The sequence below is a fragment of the Ranitomeya imitator genome, chromosome 8 (assembly GCF_032444005.1).
Source record: "Ranitomeya imitator isolate aRanImi1 chromosome 8, aRanImi1.pri, whole genome shotgun sequence".
Classification (NCBI taxonomy): domain Eukaryota; kingdom Metazoa; phylum Chordata; class Amphibia; order Anura; family Dendrobatidae; genus Ranitomeya; species Ranitomeya imitator.
Window position 1 is genome coordinate 12,906,600 of NC_091289.1, and position 19,574 is coordinate 12,926,173.

Sequence of the window (19,574 nt, forward strand, 5' to 3'; positions counted from 1 at the left end):
GGAACCCACATTGCTTTATTTTTTCCCATTTATTTGGTTAATTCAGCCTAAAAAACTGTAGAATAAACTCCACATGAATAGCACTAAAGGGTGTAAGTATATTATAAGTAGGGGACTTGTGAATTATATATCTACAGGATAGCTAAGTATCTATATAATATATACTATTTATTACTCATTGTAAATTGATTCATCTATCTATATCTTAATATAAGATTGCTTGGTTAGTTTTATAAACTAGCATTGAGTTACATAGAGCGTTATAGTATCTAAAAGATGAAGTTAAAAAATGCATGTAATACGAATGCTAGGCGAGAAAAAAAAAATCCCACACTCGCATGACAATCATCCAACTTTTCAGGATGAACATCAGAGCAAATTTAATATGCAGATGTGAGTGAACCCCGACACATAGTTTTCCATTTTGTCCTGCTGGAGATTCGGAAGGGCCGCTTACTAGGAGAGTCCGGAAGACTTCTGCAGCACCCAGACGTTTTAATAACTCTTCAGAAAGTCTGCTTTTTCCAGTAGTCTCCTGCATGTTAATACATTTATGTTACACTTTCATTAGCTTTCCGTCACTTTTGGATTAAAAATAGTTTGTCTCATCAGTCATCACCTTAAATAGATAAAATGAGCAACTGCTTCAAAAAAAAGAAACAATCAACTTTGCAATGGAGGAAATTCTTTTTTAGCTTTGCAGCTCATTGCCTTGGTTACCAGCCACCTATGCAATCAAATCAGGAGTGTCCGGATCCCTGGGCAAGAAGCATGCAGCGCTTACAAGCTCTTTATTGTAAAGCTTCGAGAATGAAGCTGGCCAGATTGCTGGATCCGGCCATTGTCAGTGTCGCTGCGCTCCTCCAAAACTGCATATGCAAAACTGTCTCTGCTTGCAGGATCCAAGAGCCGTATAGTTCGGCGCTGGTCCAAATTCTCATTCAGAAACACACTGTGCCCCCCACCCAAACCTGGCAAGCAGGAAATCCGCAAGATGGGGACTCTGCGCTCTCCTGTTCAACAACATGAGACAACCCCTTTAACGGAGATGGCAATCACTTTGATCAACCCAAATAAAGTGCAGATTTAAAAAAAAAAAAAAAAAAAAAAAAGCTAAACTAAGAAATGAGTTTGTGGCTGCACAACGGTTGGAGCGACCCTTTCACCATCTCAGGTTGCAAAATAAAACAGATCCTACATCAAGTTTTATTCCTCCTCTTATTTGGATAAAACATAGTTTTGGTTTAATACGCACGGGCAATGCTCCACCTCTGCACCAGACGAATGTGGTCAGAAAGTCTTTGTGCCCTTCAGAATTTTATTAATTTGATTTTCTAGGGTTTTTGTTTTTTTTATTTATACTTGTCCCCAATGGATCACTATTCGGTCCATCTCTAAGTCTCTGTGGTGATGTATCCAACAACCTCGTACACAAATCATTCCTTTACTACATGCATTCTCATTTACCATAATACATATTATATCCTGAGTCAGAGCCGGGCAAAGTGCGGCCCTCGGGCAATATCTGGCCAATATCTGGCCCTCTGGTTGTTCCAGTCCAGCTCACGGACTGAGACGGCTGAAGGATGCAGACAGTGGTGAATACATTGATGCAGGACGTGGCCGCCGGCTGCTCCTTCCAACAATCAGCATGTGAGACAGCAGATACGATGACGTTATTACATGGAGTCTTCTTTACAGAGAGTCAGTGCAGCGGACATGGGAGCAGACCGCCGGGCGAATGGGAGAGAGGAGAGTGTTATTTTTTTTCTTTCATATATGTATGGGATGATTGCATATATATAGGAGGCTATGTGGAGGCTCATACTGTATATAGGAGGTTATATGGGGATCACACTGTATATAGTGGGCTACGTGGTGGCTCACACTGTATATAGGAGGTTATGTGGGTATCACACTGTATAAAGGAAGCTATGTGGGGGCTCACACTGTATATAGAAGGCTATGTGGAGGCTCATACTGTATATAGGCAGCTTTGTGGGGGATCACACGGTATATAGGAGGCTATGTGGGGATCACACTGTATATAGGAGGTTATGTGGGGATCACACTGTATATAGTGGGCTATGTGGGGGCTCACACGGTATATAGGAGGCTATGTGGGGGCTCACTGTACATAGCAGGCTATATGGCGGCCTCGACCAATCAGAGACGCGGGATTTCCAGGACAGACAGACAGACGGAAAAACCCTTAGACAATTATATATATAGATATTAATATTGAGCAGAATTAATTTCAGACTATTGGTTCGGCCTTCACAACAGTCACGGTCTCTCATATGGCCCCTTGGAAAAATTAATTGCCCGCCTCTGCCCTAAATTATTAACTATTCACTTTCGAACTTCAAAATTTACACAGTCATTAAGGGTTAAACAATATGCAAACTCATACCATGTGGAGAAAAGGAGAAGAAAAAATACCAATATGGAAATGGGGAGAAACCGCAGCGGATGTGGCCAATACAAGTGTCACCTGCTGAATTGCTCCAGAATTGAGGAAGGACAACTAGCAATTAATTGCTCGATAGTTTTGTTTTCTAAAATTAACTCATCCCTGTGGCTAACCAGCTGCGAATCAACAGAAGCAATGTAAAGTACCCAGTCCTCAACGTGAAGCTAAGGAGAACTCAATGTAAGAATACGCCGTAGAGGGAATGCAGTAGTGTTACCGGGACATCGCAAAATGACATTTCGGGCAAGATGCTAGAAGGTGCAGAAAAATGGAAAAAGATCATCAAGATTTAAGAGGAAGTAGTAAGACGTCAACAGATGAAATAAGACAAAGATGTGGCGAGATTATAGGTGTTGCAATTAAATAGAGGAAGATGTAAAGCGATGGAAGAAGATGCAGCAAGATGGGACAAGATGCAACATGATGGGAGAAGATGCAGCAAGATCCGAGAAGATGCAGCATGATGGAAGAAGATGCAACAAGATGGGAGAAGATGCAGCAAGATGGAAGAAGATGCAACAAGATGGGAGAAGATGCAGCAAGATGGGAGAAGATGCAACAAGATGGAAGAAGATGCACCAAGATGGAAGAAGATGCAACAAGATGGGAGAAGATGCATCAAGATGGAAAAAGATGCATCAAGATGGAAGAAGATGCAACAAGATGGGAGAAGATGCAACAAGATGGGAGAAGATGCAACAAGATGGAAGAAGATGCAACAAGATGGGAGAAGATGCAACACGATGGGAGAAGATGCAACAAGATGGATGAAGATGCACCAAGATGGAAGAAGATGCACCAAGATGGGAGAAGATGCAACAAGAAGGGAGAAGATGCATCAAGATGGAAGAAGATGCAACAAGATGGGAGAAGATGCACCAAGATGGAAGAAGATGCAACAAGATGGGAGAAGATGCACCAAGATGGAAGAAGATGCAACAAGATGGGAGAAGATGCAACAAGATGGGAGAAGATGCAACACGATGGGAGAAGATGCAACAAGATGGATGAAGATGCACCAAGATGGAAGAAGATGCACCAAGATGGGAGAAGATGAAACAAGAAGGGAGAAGATGCATCAAGATGGAAGAAGATGCAACAAGATGGGAGAAGATGCACCAAGATGGAAGAAGATGCAACAAGATGGGAGAAGATGCACCAAGATGGAAGAAGATGCAACAAGATGGGAGAAGATGCAACAAGATGGAAGAAGATGCAACAAGATGGAAGAAGATGCAGCAAGATGGGAGAAGATGCAACAAGATGGAAGAAGATGCAACGCAACAAGATGGAAGAAGATGCAGCAAGATGGGAGAAGATGCAACAAGATGGAAGAAGATGCACCAAGATGGAAGAAGATGGAACAAGATGGAAGAAGATGCATCAAGATGGAAGAAGATGCCACAAGATGGGAGAAGATACAGCATGATGGGAGAAGATGCAGCAAGATGGGAGAAGATGCAACAAGATGGGAGAAGATGCAACAAGATGGGAGAAGATGCAACAAGATGGGAGAAGATGCAAAAAGATGGGAGAAGATGCAGCAAGATGGAAGAAGATGCAGCAAGATGGGAGAAGATGCAACAAGATGGGACAAGATGCAGCAAGATGGATAAAGATGCAACAAGATGGGAGAAGATGCATCAAGATGGAAGAAGATGCAACAAGATGGGAGAAGATGCAACAAGATGGGAGAAGATGCAACAAGATGGGAGAAGATGCAGCAAGATGGAAGAAGATGCAACAAGATGGGAGAAGATGCATCAAGATGGAAGAAGATGCAACAAGATGGGAGAAGATGCAACAAGATGGGAGAAGATGCAAAAAGATGGGAGAAGATGCAGCAAGATGGAAGAAGATGCAACAAGATGGGAGAAGATGCATCAAGATGGAAGAAGATGCAACAAGATGGGAGAAGATGCAGCAAGATGGAAGAAGATGCAGCAAGATGGGAGAAGATGCATCAAGATGAAAGAAGATGCAGTAAGATGAAAGAAGATGCAGTAAGATGGGAGAAGATGCAGCAAAATGGAAGAAGTTTGTTGGAGTGGAGTCTGGTTATAATAAAACACGTTTGATGTCATAATATGAATACAAATAAATGTAACTTCTTACATTACATGATATTACAGTTATGCAATGTTTTTCAAGTGCGTCAAGTCCAAAACTTCAAAACTCAAGAGTCAATATAGTTGTATAGGAAACCATTATCTGTGCATCACGGTGTGTGACATTGTAGCTCGGCTTCAGTGAAGTGGATGGGGTTGAGCTGCTGATCCCACACAAGCCCTGGAGAAGTGAAGGCATTGGGGTTTTGTTCTGCACATCCTCTGTAGAGTATTTGTCATCATTCACTACATTGCACAAATACAGTTTTTTACTATTCAACTACTATCAGGTTTTATAATGCAACAATCCAAGAAGCCGGCAGCGACTGGTCAGACTATATACCAGCTCGACATATCGACATGGATATATTTTTTCTCTTTACATTTGGCAAAAGTATGGAAACCTGGAATAAGTCAGGAATGACAAGTAACCCTCAGCCGCTTGGTATTAATGTCCCTCCTTCACACCCGGACCTCTCTGTCGTGCTTCCAATTGTAAAATGTGCCCAAGGTAAGAATTTTCGGATCAAAAGGTCTGTAATTAGCTGCGGGTAGCAGGCAGCCTCCTTCTGAAAGCTGACACTCTTCACCTACTTCCCAAGCCGGCACTTTACACCCAAATGCCATCATAAAAAGGATGTAATTATTTTCATTTTTGAAGCTCGCTTCTAATGAGAAGATTTTTCCTGCGGCATGTCTGTTTCATGTAATGCTACCATTTCAATGATGCTGGAGTGTGGCATCGGTGATAAGGCACTGACATTCTTACATTATGGCGGCCGGGCTGTGCAGCGACGGCGGCTCGGCTGTGTCCGGCTCACAAGAGCTTACACTCTACTGGGACAAGCAGCCTGACAAGGGATGAGTGCAGCAGTCGGAGGTCATCCTGGAATAGGGTCCATATACTTCTGAGTAACCTCTCCTTGACTTCCGGCCTGGGGATAGCACGTTGTTATTTGCTGCTCTCCGAGCCGGTGAGTCCCATCTTATGGCCTACAGAGTACAGTCCTGTGAATATGCAAAGTAAACACTGAGGTTTGCTTATGAGACCCACAGTAAAGAGGAGCTTTCACCAAATTGTTCACGTCAAACTGGACACACAATGTAATTGCCACTGCAATGGAATAAAACCTTTTGTCTTTTTTAAAGTTCTGTCTCTCCATTGTAGAGATATTATCAAATCAAGTATTTGACACCTAATGAGTTAACTTTCGTTAATTAACTCCAGTTAATATTTCCACACTTCCGTGCGGTTTATTGCATCTTCATTGCTTATTTAGGCTGCACACTCCGGCTGGCAGGACCTGTGGACTCAGGTCATGTGACCCTGATGACCTCATGACTGGTCCTTCTGTAAAGAGATGGACATACTGCTCACGTTCCCCCTTGTAGAACACGAGTATTGTTGTATTGTACAATGTGAACTGTGATGTGCATTAGTATTGATGGTGTTGTGGTCTGCCTGACAGTAGGAAGAGTTAGAGTTAATGATTGGGACTAGCCCAGAGTGGGAGGGGCTAAGGCGAAGGGACAGAAACGGTTTCCTGTCAGGATGTCAGATAGGGCCCAGTGTGCATCAAGAACAGACCTAAGGTCTAGACCATAAGCAGTGCAGCATGACGTGGGTGTCCCAAAGTGAGAGGAGACCAAGACTGTGGTTAACATGAACCGGAGTAAAGACAAAAGGACAACTGATAAAAGGGACAGAATTGGAAATGGGTCCTGGGGAGGATGATTAGCAGTACGACCCAGAGTTTAAAACTCAGAGAGGTAACAGACCAAGACGGGACAGAGAATGTGAGATGAAGAGAGTTCCCTGTGCGGGACTTCCAAGAGGTCAGTAGCAGAGACGCTAAGGAACGGCCATACTGGCAATATAGCTCCACTGAGGGGGGAGGAGGATGTGAAACCGCCGGTTCAGAATATGATTCTTGCTAACTGGACTGTAGTACTGATCTGGGCTGCGGTGAGGAAAGTGATACAGTGAAGATAGAGACCAGGCAATTAACAAGAAAGGAATCGAGACTGTGTGTGAAGATACTACGTACTGTGAAGGAAATGTTTATAAAGTTGCTAGCTACTCTACATAATTGCCACAAATATCGTTCAGTAACAAGTTTACTTTTGACTGGTGGTCTCCCTCATTGAAGTCCTCAACATCTGGTACTGGCCAACCAAAGTCATCAGTAACATGCGGCCTGCAAGGATCTAGCACCCCCATAGTACAAGTCCACACACCCAGCCAGTGCCTCCACCTTCATGTAATGTGCCAGGGTGTATGAGAGGAGTACCTCGCCCACAGCTATTGCCCGCGCCACCATACACTTCTGCACGTCTATGCTGCTGCCTGTGTATGATTGGTCAGTGTAATACTGGAGGCAGAAGGACACGCCTCCCGGTGAAGAATATTTAATAACACCCACTTGGAATTAACGTTAACTATTTAGGTGCCAAATACGTGGCTACTAATATCTCTGGAGGGCAAAATTTAAAAAAACAAAAACACAAACGTTTTATTCCACTCTGCAGCGATTATTGCATCGTTTGTCCATTTCAGCATGAAACATTTGGCAAAAGCTCTTTGTCATCATTTTTTTGGAGACTGAAGAATGACGCGTTTGGATACAGCAAAAATATTTAATTTTCAGACATGGAGGCTCTTAATATAAAGATGGAGACATACTGACCAAGCAGGAGCCCGGAGGATTCAGCTAAGGCTGGTTATACACTTGCCGTGTTTTTTCGGCCTGTTTTTGCAGCCACAATACATTTCTATGGGGCCGCAAAAATTCGCAGGAGCGCCGTACGCCGTAAGGCCGTGAAAAAATATCAAGTTTGCTTGATATTTTTCACGGCTTACGGACACAGCCCCCATTGTAAATCAAAGGGGCCACAAAAACAACGGAAGGTTGTTGTTGCGGTGCTCCATGACTTCTGGTTTTGCGGACCTCCGTTTTTTTTCCCCAATACTTTTGCTATTCTATTGGGAACCTGAAAAACGGTGATCCGCAAGTTTTTTGTGGTCTGATATTACGGCAGACCTTGACAATTGCGGCGATACGGCCCGCAAAAAAAAGGCCCGCAATGATGGGCCGCAAAAAACCCGGTAAGTGTAAAAGAAGCCTAAGGGTGGCTCCAGAGGTCTGCATCATCTTCAGAAGCTTAAAAAAAAAAAATCTGCTGCAAATACTAATGTGTGGGTAGGAAAAACGCTGTGTAAAATACTCTTGGTTTTCATTTATTATTTCTCGTCATTAGATGGGTGAAAACACTGCAAGAATTGATTTCTGCAAGTCTGAAACTGTTTCAAATCTGCAAGGAAAAATTAAGCGGCGTGTGCACGAAACCTCAGAAATCTGATTCACTTTGCTGATGCTGTAAAACGCTTATTTATTTCTTCCAAGAAAAACAACGTGTGCACCTACCCTTACATCGCTGGCTTCCAGTGTACATGTGAGATTGACTCTGTGCTATACTATAAGTGACAAACGTATCACTACATAACACAATAGTTCCGTGATCGGTGGGGTTCAGACTTCTGTGACCCCCCTCAATCCTGAGAGTGATGTGGCTTCCCCGGCCCACACACTATTTTCCGACTTTAAGGGTATGTGCACACGTTGCGGATTCTCTGCGGATCCGCAGCGTTTTTTTGCGGTGCAGAAACGCTGCAGATCCGCAATTGATTTACAGTACACTGTAAATCAATGAGAAAAAAAATGCTGTGCACACTTTGCGGAAAATCCGCTGCGAAAACGTTGCGGTTTAAAAGAAGTAGCATGTCACTTCTTTTTTTGCGAATCTGCAGCGTTTTTGTACCCGTTCCATTAGAGAAAACCGCAGGGGTAAAAAAACGCAGCAAATCCGCCCCCCCCTCCCCCCCCCAAAAAAAAAAAACAAACAAACAAAAAAAAAACAGAAGAAATGCACAAAAAACACTGCGAAACCACACAAAAAAAGCGACAAATCCGCAGGTGCGTTTTCTGCCAGGAGAGGCAGAATCTGCACCAGAAATTCCTAAGCCTAATCCGCAACGTGTGCACATAGCCCAATGGGATCTGCTGCAGAAATCAGAAGAGGATTGCTGTACTACATGGGCTCTGTGACCCCTTTATTCTCAGGATGGAGGGTCTCGGAGGTTGGATCCTCACTGATAATCCTAGCAATATGTAATTTACTTCATAAAAAAGGTGGAAATATTAGGTTTTGAGTAAATGTTACATTTTTTTAAAAAAAAAGGACATAAAAGTATCTAAAATTCTAGAATCAACAAGATCTCTTGACAAGGCTGACACTTTGTATACATCTCATATATTAGGAATACTAGACCACTCCAAGAACGAACGCCCTCTCACCACATTGACCTACAACTAGTAGCAGGACAAGGTCCTGGAATAAGGAAAGTACAAAAGCTTTTTCAGGGTTTGAATGACATCGCCACAGAGCTGCAAACAGCAAATGGGTCACAGGGCGGGTTTCCTACCCGGGGACGGAATGACAAGGTGCGAGAGACATGCAGGCTAAATGTGGGATACGGTTTCAGTCAAACTCCAGGCTACTGAATAAAGTAGACAATTTCACATTAACCCTTTGGAGGCAGCAGATACATACACATGCCTCAAGAAGAGAGGGATTTGCCGGTGCCAAATGGCTACGTTCAAGGTGCAAATTTAAAGTGTTATTTTGATCATCATGAATCCGCGGTCCGTTATCTCCATCATCTCACAGAGTCTTCATTTCTCAAGTCTTCTCAGGCTCAGTTCACATGTCCAGCTATTTGGATTTCTGCATCCATTTTGAGACGACGATCGTAAAGGACTCACTGTCCCAAAATATCTTTCGCTGCAATCTGTATTTCAGTTGGATCCAAAAAGTAAGTCAAGAATGAAGTCTATGATGTCAGTGCAATATTCCTCGTTCCCCACTAGATGTTCACAATTAAACGCAACCAGAGAAATAGAATAAACCAGCAAAAGAGATCATTATATTGCTATAACACATGCAGTACAATTTGCATTGCGTGAAGACATTTTGGTTGCAAACACCGACATCGGAACTTGGAAGTGGGAACGTCGTTATTATTTTTATTTTAGAAATCAATAGTAGACATTAAAAGAAAGCAACTTTGTAATATATCTTATCAGAGAAATCTGCTTATTTCTCCTCCTGGAGTGAACTTTCATTTTCTAAATTTTTAAATTTCCCAGAGGAGCATGCGAGGCCTTTAAGTCTCCTCATACTTGGCATGCCAGTCCAAGCTTGTCACTCTACACAAGGAGAAACCATGCCCATTAGATAAAGTCTTAGCCTATCATCCAGCCAAATCAGATCTCATACTTTGGGCTTTCGATGGGCAATACCCCGAAACACCGTTTCTGCAAATTGAGATCCTGATTTGGCTTTTTTTCTTGAGTCATATTGCAAGGTTCGTTAAAAGAGTCGATAATGACTAGTAGGATTGCTACTTCCAATAGGTGGCGCTAGAGTGCAAGTCCTCTCTCTCTCTGAAGACATAATTTGCATTCTTAAATTTCCCAGAGGAGCATGCGAGGCCTTTAAGTCTCCTCACACTGGCATGCCAGACCTGGCTTGTCACTCTTCACCCCATCAATCTCATTTCACAGGTGAAACCTGTGTTCAGTTTACATTACTGAGATACAAAATGACTATCTATATGGGAGGGGGAGGAGAAGGGAGGAGCTAGAGGTAGAGCTCCTCCCTCCTCCTTTACATAGAGTCTTATCAGCACCAATTGCTGTATCTCCCATCTCCGTAATGTAATAATCTGTCTTCACTGAATACATATTTTACCTGTGTGAATTGAGAATATTGAAAACGAAAATTCAGTCCAGGAGAAAGAAATAGATTTATCTGATCAGATATAATACAAAATTGCTTATTTTCACTTGTACTATTGATTTATTAAATAAAAATTAAAACGATAGTTACACTGTAAGAGGTTCCCAGAAGTCTAATCATACACGTTCATTGTGTTTCTAATCTAGAAGGACCCCCCGATCGTAGCTTGACGTTACGGCGTGCACCTGTCACTCATAGATGGGAGATGACATTGTGTTGGGACAACAGTCGGGACTCAAAGATTAGGATTTGAAGGATGAAATCTTCATTTTACCGTCAGCTTCAAAGCAACGGCAACTTTATCGTCATCATCACCGTCACAAGACATCTGAAAGTGATCAGTGCGGCTTGTTTCACTAGTAGTGAGAGGGTTACAGAAAAAAGCTGCTATTTGCGGTTTTGTCACCCAGGGCATTTCATTACTTGAGATCGACCCACTGGCTGTCATGTCTCATTGCTCCTATGTTTCATGCGCTCATAAACTGTGCCTGCAGCGCGCTCGGCGTGTGGTCTCCGCTTTCTGACAGGTCTTCCGTGGCTCTGTATGTTGAGAGCTACTATTATGTTGCTGGAAAATAAACTTGTGTTTTGTACATTCCATTAGTCTGAGCAGCCTCCATCCCTCCTGGACTGAGGTTATAGCCGTCACAGACACGAACAGGGCTCCAAATGGAGGCGGCCATGGGTGCGCGGCGTGTGGAGGTGCCAGCGCTCAGGTTCTCTACAGACGACAGGCCGTCTCCTCCTGTTCTCTACGGAGGGTGAATGTGGCTCTCAAAAAAGTTCTTTAAACTTTTCAGCAAAGTTTAGTGTCAGTTGAATCGGCAATGTGACATACGATGGGCGCTTGTTAGCTTTGGCCGGGTTCACATTGCGTTAGTGGGTGTCCGCTGACGGAATCCGTTACATAGCGCCACTAACGCTATGTAACGGATCCGTTAGCGCACCCATTGACCACAATGTATGTAACGCATCGTTAACGCATGCCATTTTTGGAATATTCCGTTATTTTCTGACTGACCTCGAACGCTGCTTGCAGCATTTTTGGGTCAGTTCTCGCTAGCGCAGATCGGGCATCTGCGCTAGCGCGATCGCTAAACGCGATCACTTTCTGGACATTGCGTTAACGCAGTCCGTTAGCGTATGCACTAAACGGACTGCACTAACGCAATGTGAACCTGGGGGTGCAGAGGTAGCAAATGGGGGTCCCTCTACCAGGTAAGAAAGCACCACAAGAAGCGAAATGCGCGTCGAGGTCTCTTTGTTTGGGTCCAGCCCGGTGTCCTGTTGCCCTCCATATTGGTAAGCGCTGCTGTTCTACCTTATATACCATTTGGCGATATATATTATCAGCGGCTCACTGCCTTTACGTATACGAAGTTACTGGGCAAGGCACACCGGGGGAGGTCCGTCTCTTTCAACCATTCTTATGCACCTTAAACTTTCTTGTATGTATTTATGCATGATCTATTGACTTTTTGTATACGAAATAAAAATGACTAGTTTTTACCCATATACTCCTGTGTTCTCCTTGTACAGATAAGAAGACACCAGTATTGTAAGTGGCACATAGCAAGGAAATGGCGCTTTTTACAGATTTTCAAGTCCAAAAAGTCAAAAGGTGATGCACTCAATCAAAATATTTGTGGTGCTTGAAGGAACGTAATGAATATATTGAAAGATAACAGATTTTTCAATCAGGAGCCTAGAAACTTCAAGAAGAGTGAGGTCTGCCTACTGAAGAGCGATTATCAAAGTTGGAATCGCACTAAGCAAATGTCACAAAAAAAAAATAGAGAAAAGCGAATAAATTCTCAGGACGCTGGTGAAGTGACCGGGTCAGTATTCCACGGCCGCTCTGAAAGTCACATCTTACCTGCCGGCATCCACGGCTCCTCTTGTGACTAGCCAGGCAATGTCGCCATCGTCACGTGACACTCACATAATGGTTCTCCAGAAAGAGGAGCTGGGAATGCTGGCAGGTAGCAGAAGGTTTGCCGGGGCTCCCGTCCGGCAACCATGGATTCCCGACATGGCCACTGGATCAAAGTCCTGTGATACGATTCGCTCACCTTGTGATAAATTTAATCCCCTTTAAATTTTGCCCAATTCCCGTTATGTTGATTTTCAGAAATTCAAGAGGTTTTACATTTTAAGAAACTCCTTGTCTCCCACCCGGCATCTTGATCTCAAGGATATGAACATAATAATAATCTTTATTTTTATATAGCGCTAACATATTCCGCAGCGCTTTACAGTTTGCACACATTATCGTCGCTGTCCCCAATGGGGCTCACAATCTAAATTCCCTATCAGTATGTCTTTGGAATGTGGGAGGAAACCGGAGAACCCGGAGGAAATCCACGCAAACACGGGGAGAACATACAAACTCTTTGCAGATGTTGTCCTTAGTGGGGTTTGAACCCAGGACCCCAGCGCTGCAAGGCTGCTGTGCTAACCACTGAGCCACCGTGCTGCCCAGAATGCAGATGCAGTTGAATACAATGGTGGAGCAGGGAGCCATCAGCTCTCTCCTCCACTACTCAGCCTGTACATTCAGTTCTCAGTGCAGCAGGAAAGACGACATCACTAACTCGTCTCGTGCTGCGCAGAGGTAGACCGGAGCAGTGCATCAGGGGAACAGGGATAGCTGAGTACTTTATCTCCCCAGTCAATAATTTTGTTATACATAATGTGGGGGTCACTATGGGGGCATCATATGGTGTGCGCCGTGGGGTCATCATACAAAGATGTGGGTCATTATTGGGGAATTATACTGCGTAGGGGTACTATTGGGTCATCATACTGGACTGTGGGTCACTATTGGGGCACCATACTGTATTGGGAGTATTGTGGTGGCAACACACGTTGTTGGGGGTACAGAGAGGACATCATACTGGGGTGGGAGATCACTAGTGGGAAATCATACGGTGTTGGGGGTACCGTGAGTGCATCTTACTGGGGTGGGAGTCACTATTGGGGCACCATGCTGTGTTGATGATACCGTGGAGGCATCAAACTGGGGTGGAGGGAGCACCGTACTGTGTTGGGGTACAGTGGTGGCAACACACTGGGGGACGCATACTGTGTAGTGGGGGAACAGTGGGGTGTGGGGGCATCATACTGTTTGAAGGGGTTAGTGTGAAGACATATTTTGTGGGGGAATTAACTTTGGGGTTACCATACTGTGATGTGGGGCATTTTGGAGATTAACTTATATTTAGGCCATGAATGGGGTATCGTAGTGGGTGAGAACACTAAGGGGCTTCAATACGGACACTATTTCTATGCCAATGCTGCAATCATGTCCATCTCCCTGTTAAGAGTTGGGACTCGGGAGGTTTGTCCTTCTGTTATAGAGTGTATGCACGTGACCCTGTCTAATTTGCTGATTTTTTTTGGGGTGGGTTAGGGACCCATATGATTTCTACAAGCCGTGCGACGCCCGTCTATCACCACTAATACAGAACTTTGTATCACTTACCACATTTGCCTTTGGCGACCGTTTAGATAAACAAATGATCACTATGGTCCTGTGTAATTTGCAGTTCTTCTGCCCAAAGCAACAAAAAAAAAAAAAAAGTTGACGTGTAACATGAGCCATGCAAAAAAGCAGAACGGTGTAACATCAAATTATCTGCTGTCTGCAGAGTTTGGAAACCAACGCTATGGCGGATGTGCCGGCCCCGGGGTGAACGGGTCGCCCCGCTAATACATTTTGTAAAATAAACTCTTTTTGAGAAGCTCCATTTATTGCCGCTTCTATTTTATATCTTCCTAATGGTTCACCACTTGTTTTTCTTGGCTTTCAGTGTTTGGGAAAGCAAAGCAAGATGTTATTGGACGGACGGTCGTTCAGCTGCACTGACTTTTTACTAATTTAGCTCAAATTATTTGCTGGGTGATTTAACCCTTTCACGGGTAAATGCTTATTGGAAGGAACATATAAGGGTCCTACACTTCGGACCGCTCTCCATGACCCACAACAGACAGCTACGTACAATAGTGACTCCCATTCTGGCAGACTCGAGCCGTCTTTGTATTACCAGACTAGCCGACATGAGTTTAATTTCCCAATTAATAATATATTAATAAACTTGCAGACCCTGGTACAGGGGGCACCATAACTCCTGGTGGCAAGAGAAGGCAGCCAACAGCCAGTGCATATAAGTAAAGCCATGTCTCTGGACCAGTGGAAGCCAACGATAAGGTATAATCTAGTGGGAAATCCCTGTAATTGGCCGACTTTGGAGCCACCTTGAGAGATCACAGGACCCAGTAACTACTATAGAACAGTTACTCCATTGCAGGAGTATTTTTCTCTTATTATTAAAGACTTATGAAACGTTAGGATTGTCTTGATGTTGGCTAAAAAAAAAAAAAAAAAAAAAACACCACATTAGTTCAAATATTGTATTGTAAAAATGCCGATATTCCAATGTGGCCAGATTATTGGAAGTTTTAGATTATTAAAAGTTACTTACAAAACATCAGCAATTCAGAAGAAAAATATACCTTGCTCAAAAATTAAAAAAAAAAAAACAACGCAAAAAAAAATGTAAAGGCCAAATTTATCATTTGTGGTTTTTTTAAGTCACTTCTCTTTTTTTTTGTTTTGTTTTGTGATATTATTTGAAGGTCGCACGCGGTTCAAGAAATTCAAATAAAATAAAAAAAAAAATGCTTTTTATTTTTGTCATTAACCTTTTTAGCGTAAAAAGTTGTATTTTCTTCCAAAATGTTGGAAAATTTGCATTCAAACGTCCTTGTGTACATAAAATCATTCCAGGAGGGGAGGACTAGAAGACATGCATGTAAAAATGTTGAGACTTTTGAAAAAGTTTGCAATTGATGAATCAGCCGAAAACATCTGGAAAAAACAAATCCTGTCCATGAAAGAAAAAAAAATAAAATATATATATAACACTTAAAGAGCAGAATATAACTCCAAGTAAATCAAACTTCTGTGAAATCAAACTGTCCACTTAGGAAGCAGCACTGATTGACAATCAATTTCACATGCTGTTGTGCAAATGGAATAGACAACAGATGGAAATTATTGGCAATTATCAAGACACCCTCAATAAAGGAGCGGTTCTGCAGGTGGGGACCACAGACCACATCTCAGTACCAATGCTTTTTGGCTGATGTTTTGGTCACTTTTGAATGTTGGTTGTGCTTTCACACTCGTGGTAGCATGAGACGGACTCTACAACCCACACAAGTGGCTCAGGTAGTGCAGCTCATCCAGGATGGCACATCAATGCGAGTTGTGGCAAGAAGGTTTGCTGTGTCTGTCAGCGTAGTGTCCAGAGGCTGGAGGCGCTGCCAGGAGACAGGTGTTGTGAATTCTGCTCTTGGGCTCCCTCCGGTGGTTATGAGTGGTAGTGCTGCTGTCTTTGGATCGCAGCATTCATCAGGTGTGTCCACTTTTTGCAATTAGGACTGGGCTATTTAGTCTTGCTTGATTCTTTGGTCAGTTCCAGTTGTCCATTGTTTTTGGAGGAGTCACATCCCTGCCTGGTCTCTCCTGTTTTGCTGTTCTTTTCATCAAAGATAAGTTCTGGTTTTGTTTTTGCAGTCCACATGCTGTGGGCCTTATTGTTCAATGCATTTCCATGTTTTGTCTTGTCCAGCTTTGTCTGTGTAAGGATTTTTTCAGTCAAGCTGGTATCTCTGGAGATGCAGATATACCCTCCATGTCTTTAGTCAGATGTGGAGATTTTGTATTTTCTGTGGTGGATATTTTCTAGTATTTTAATACTGACCGCATAGTACTCTGTTCTATCCTTTCTTTTTAACTAGAATGGCCTCCTTTGCTAAATCCTGATTTCAGTCTGCGTATGTCATTTCCCTCTCCTCTCACAGTCAATATTTGTGGGGGGCTGTCTATCCTTTGGGGATTTTCTCTGAGGCAAGATAGTTGTCCCGTTTCTATCTCTAGGGGTATTTAGTCCTCCGGCTGTGTCGAGGTGTCTAGGGAGTGATAGGTACATTCCACGGCTACTTCTAGTTGCGGTGTTAGGTTCGGGGTCTGCGATCAGTACAGGTACCACCTTCTCCAGAGTACGTCTCATGCTGCTCCTAGGCCACCAGATCATAACAGACAGGCCAGTACACCAGGAGACGTGGAGGGGGCCATAGGAGGGCAACAACCCAGCAGCAGGACCGCTACCTCCGCCTTTGTGCAAGGAGGAACAGGAGGAGCACTGCCAGAGCCCTGCAAAATGACCTCCAGCAGGCCACAAATGTGCATGTGTCTGCACAAACAGTTACAAACCGACTCCATGAGGATGGTCTGAGTGCCCGACGTCCACAGATGGGGGTTGTGCTCACATCCCAACACCATGCAGGACGCTTGGCATTTGCCACAGAACACCAGGATTGGCAAATTCGCCACTGGTGCCCTGTGCTCTTCACAGATGAAAGCAGGTTCACACTGAGCACATGTGACAGATGTGACAGAGTCTGGAGACACCTTGGAGAGCAATCTGCTGCCTGCAACATCCTTCAGCATGACCGGTTTGGCAGTGGGTCAGTAATGGTGTGGCATTTCTTTGGAGGGCTGCACAGCCCTCCATGTGCTCTCCAGAGGTAGCCTGACTGCTATTAGGTACCGAGATGAGATCCTTAGACCGCTTGTGAGACCATATGCTGGTGCGGTTGGCCCTGGGTTCCTCCTAATGCAGGATAATGCCAGACCTCATGTGGCTGGAGTGTGTCAGCAGTTCCTGCAAGATGAAGGCATTGAAGCTATGGACTGGCCCGCCCGTTCCCCAGACCTGAATCCGATTGAGCACATCTGGGACATCATGTCTCGCTCCATCCACCAACGTCATGTTGCACCACAGACTGTCCAGGAGTTGGCGGATGCTTTAGCCCAGGTCTGGGAGGAGATCCCTCAGGAGACCATCCTCCACCTCATCAGGAGCATGCCCAGGCGTTGTAGGGAGGTCATACAGGCACGTGGAGGCCACACACACACACTACTGAGCACCATTTCTTTGTCTTGAGGCATTTCCACTGAAGTTGGATCAGCCTGTAACTTCATTTTCCACTTTGATTTTGAGCATCATTCCAACTCCAGACCTCCGTGGGATATTAGTTGTGATTTACGTTGATCATTTTTAGGTTTTATTATTCTCAACACATTCCACTATGTAATGAATAAAAATTTACCACTGGAATATTTAATTCAGTGATATCTAGGATGCGGGATTTTAGTGTTCCCTTTATTTCTTTGAGCAGTATGTATGTATGTATGTATGTATGTATGTATGTATGTATGTATGTATATTTATATATAAACAAAGAAAAAAAACATTAAAAACAGACTATTAAAAGTGATTTTAGAAGTTACGGTAAATTTTAAATGCTTATTTTATTTTTTTCCCAAGCAGAAAAGCCTCAAAAATTTACAAGCAGCTTCTTTTAAAAGGGCAAAAAGAAAAGCTCCATGCGTCCTATACATAGGTTTCCCCACTGGAATTAATAGAAAGCTTATTCAAATTGTATTTGAAAAAGTTTTTCCATGAAGATTTTGGAGCAATGTTGGCTCCAAGATCGTTATAGAACAAAAAACCTGTGTGTGTGAACATGTCCTTACCATGGGTATGAGCGTGAGGGGATATGTCATGTACGATGCAATACTGCAAATTTCTGGTGCAAATTCTGAACATGGCCTACGGGTACAGACGCACCAGGTGGTCGCCGAGGGCCGAGCTGCGGTAACTTTGCATGTTACCTCGATTATATAGATTTGTCAGTGCACCCGCTGTGGATTTCTAATGTATTTTCATGTAAATGTGCAACCTGTAAATCAGCCCCGCAAATATTCCAAGTCTGAACACTGCCCTAAAGGTAGAAGCACAAGAATCAACCACCGGGAGATGAGGAATATGGAACGATGTGACGAAAAGAGTGTGGTGGAGGCTACACAACATGTTGCTATGTCAGCGTTTGAAATTCAGTTCATTTCTATGGAGGTGCTAACGAGGCCAAATCTGACTGAAAAATTCCACCTAAATTCAGTAAACTCTACAGCCACACGTGACTACACACTTGTCAGTCGTTGTCGCTCACACACAGGACACGGCCTTGATTTTAGAAGCATATAATAAAGCATTTAACTTTTACCTCAGACTTCTGGCAGCAAAATAAAGGCTTCTGGGAATTGTAGTCCCGAGCTCCTTATCATACACTATTGCCAATTGGCTGCCAAACTACATTTCCCATGATGCAATGAGAGCCTGGTTTTTGAAAGAGCAGAGTGAACAGAGCAAAAGGTGTTGTTTTTGTGTGAAGAATCATAGTAAATCTAAAGTTGTGACGCAGCGGTATGAAGGCGGCCATGACGGAACTGGAGAGGATCTGCCAGGAAGAATGGCAGAGGATCCCCAAATCCAGGGGTGAAAAACTTGTTGCATCATTCCCAAGAAGACTCATAGCTGTACTAGCTCAAAAGGGGGCTTCTACTCAATACTGAGCAAAGGGTCTGAAGACTTATGACCATGTGAGATTTCAGTTTTTCTTTAATAAATTTGCAAAAATTTCTACATTTCTGTTTTTTTTCAGTCAAGATGGGGTGCAGAGTGTACAGTAATGAGAAAAAAAATGAACTTTTTTTGAATTTACCAAATGGCTGCAATGAAACAAAGAGTGAAAAACGTAAAGGGGTCTGAATACATTCTGTACCCACTGTAGGTCATCTCTTCCTGTCTTGCTGGAGACCTCCAGAGTGGCTTGTCCTTGAGTCATTTTGGTTATGCCTCATTCAGACATCAGTATTTTAAACAAGTGCAAAAAAAAAAAGGGTACGGGTCTCGCCACTTTTTGGTCACCATGTCGCCAGTTTTGTCACCGTGTCGCCAGTTTTTGGTCACCGGTTTTTGGTCAGCGTGAGGCCAGTTTTTGGTCACCGTGGCGCCAGGTTTTGATCACCAAGTTTTGGTCAGTGTGTTGCCAGTTTTTGGTCACCAATTTTTGGTCAGCGTGTCGCCAGTTTTTGGTCACCATGTCGCCAGTTTTGTCAACGTGTCGCCAGTTTTTGGTCACCGGTTTTTGGTCAGCGTGAGGCCAGTTTTTGGTCACCATGGCGCCAGGTTTTGATCACCAGGTTTTGGTCAGTGTGTCGC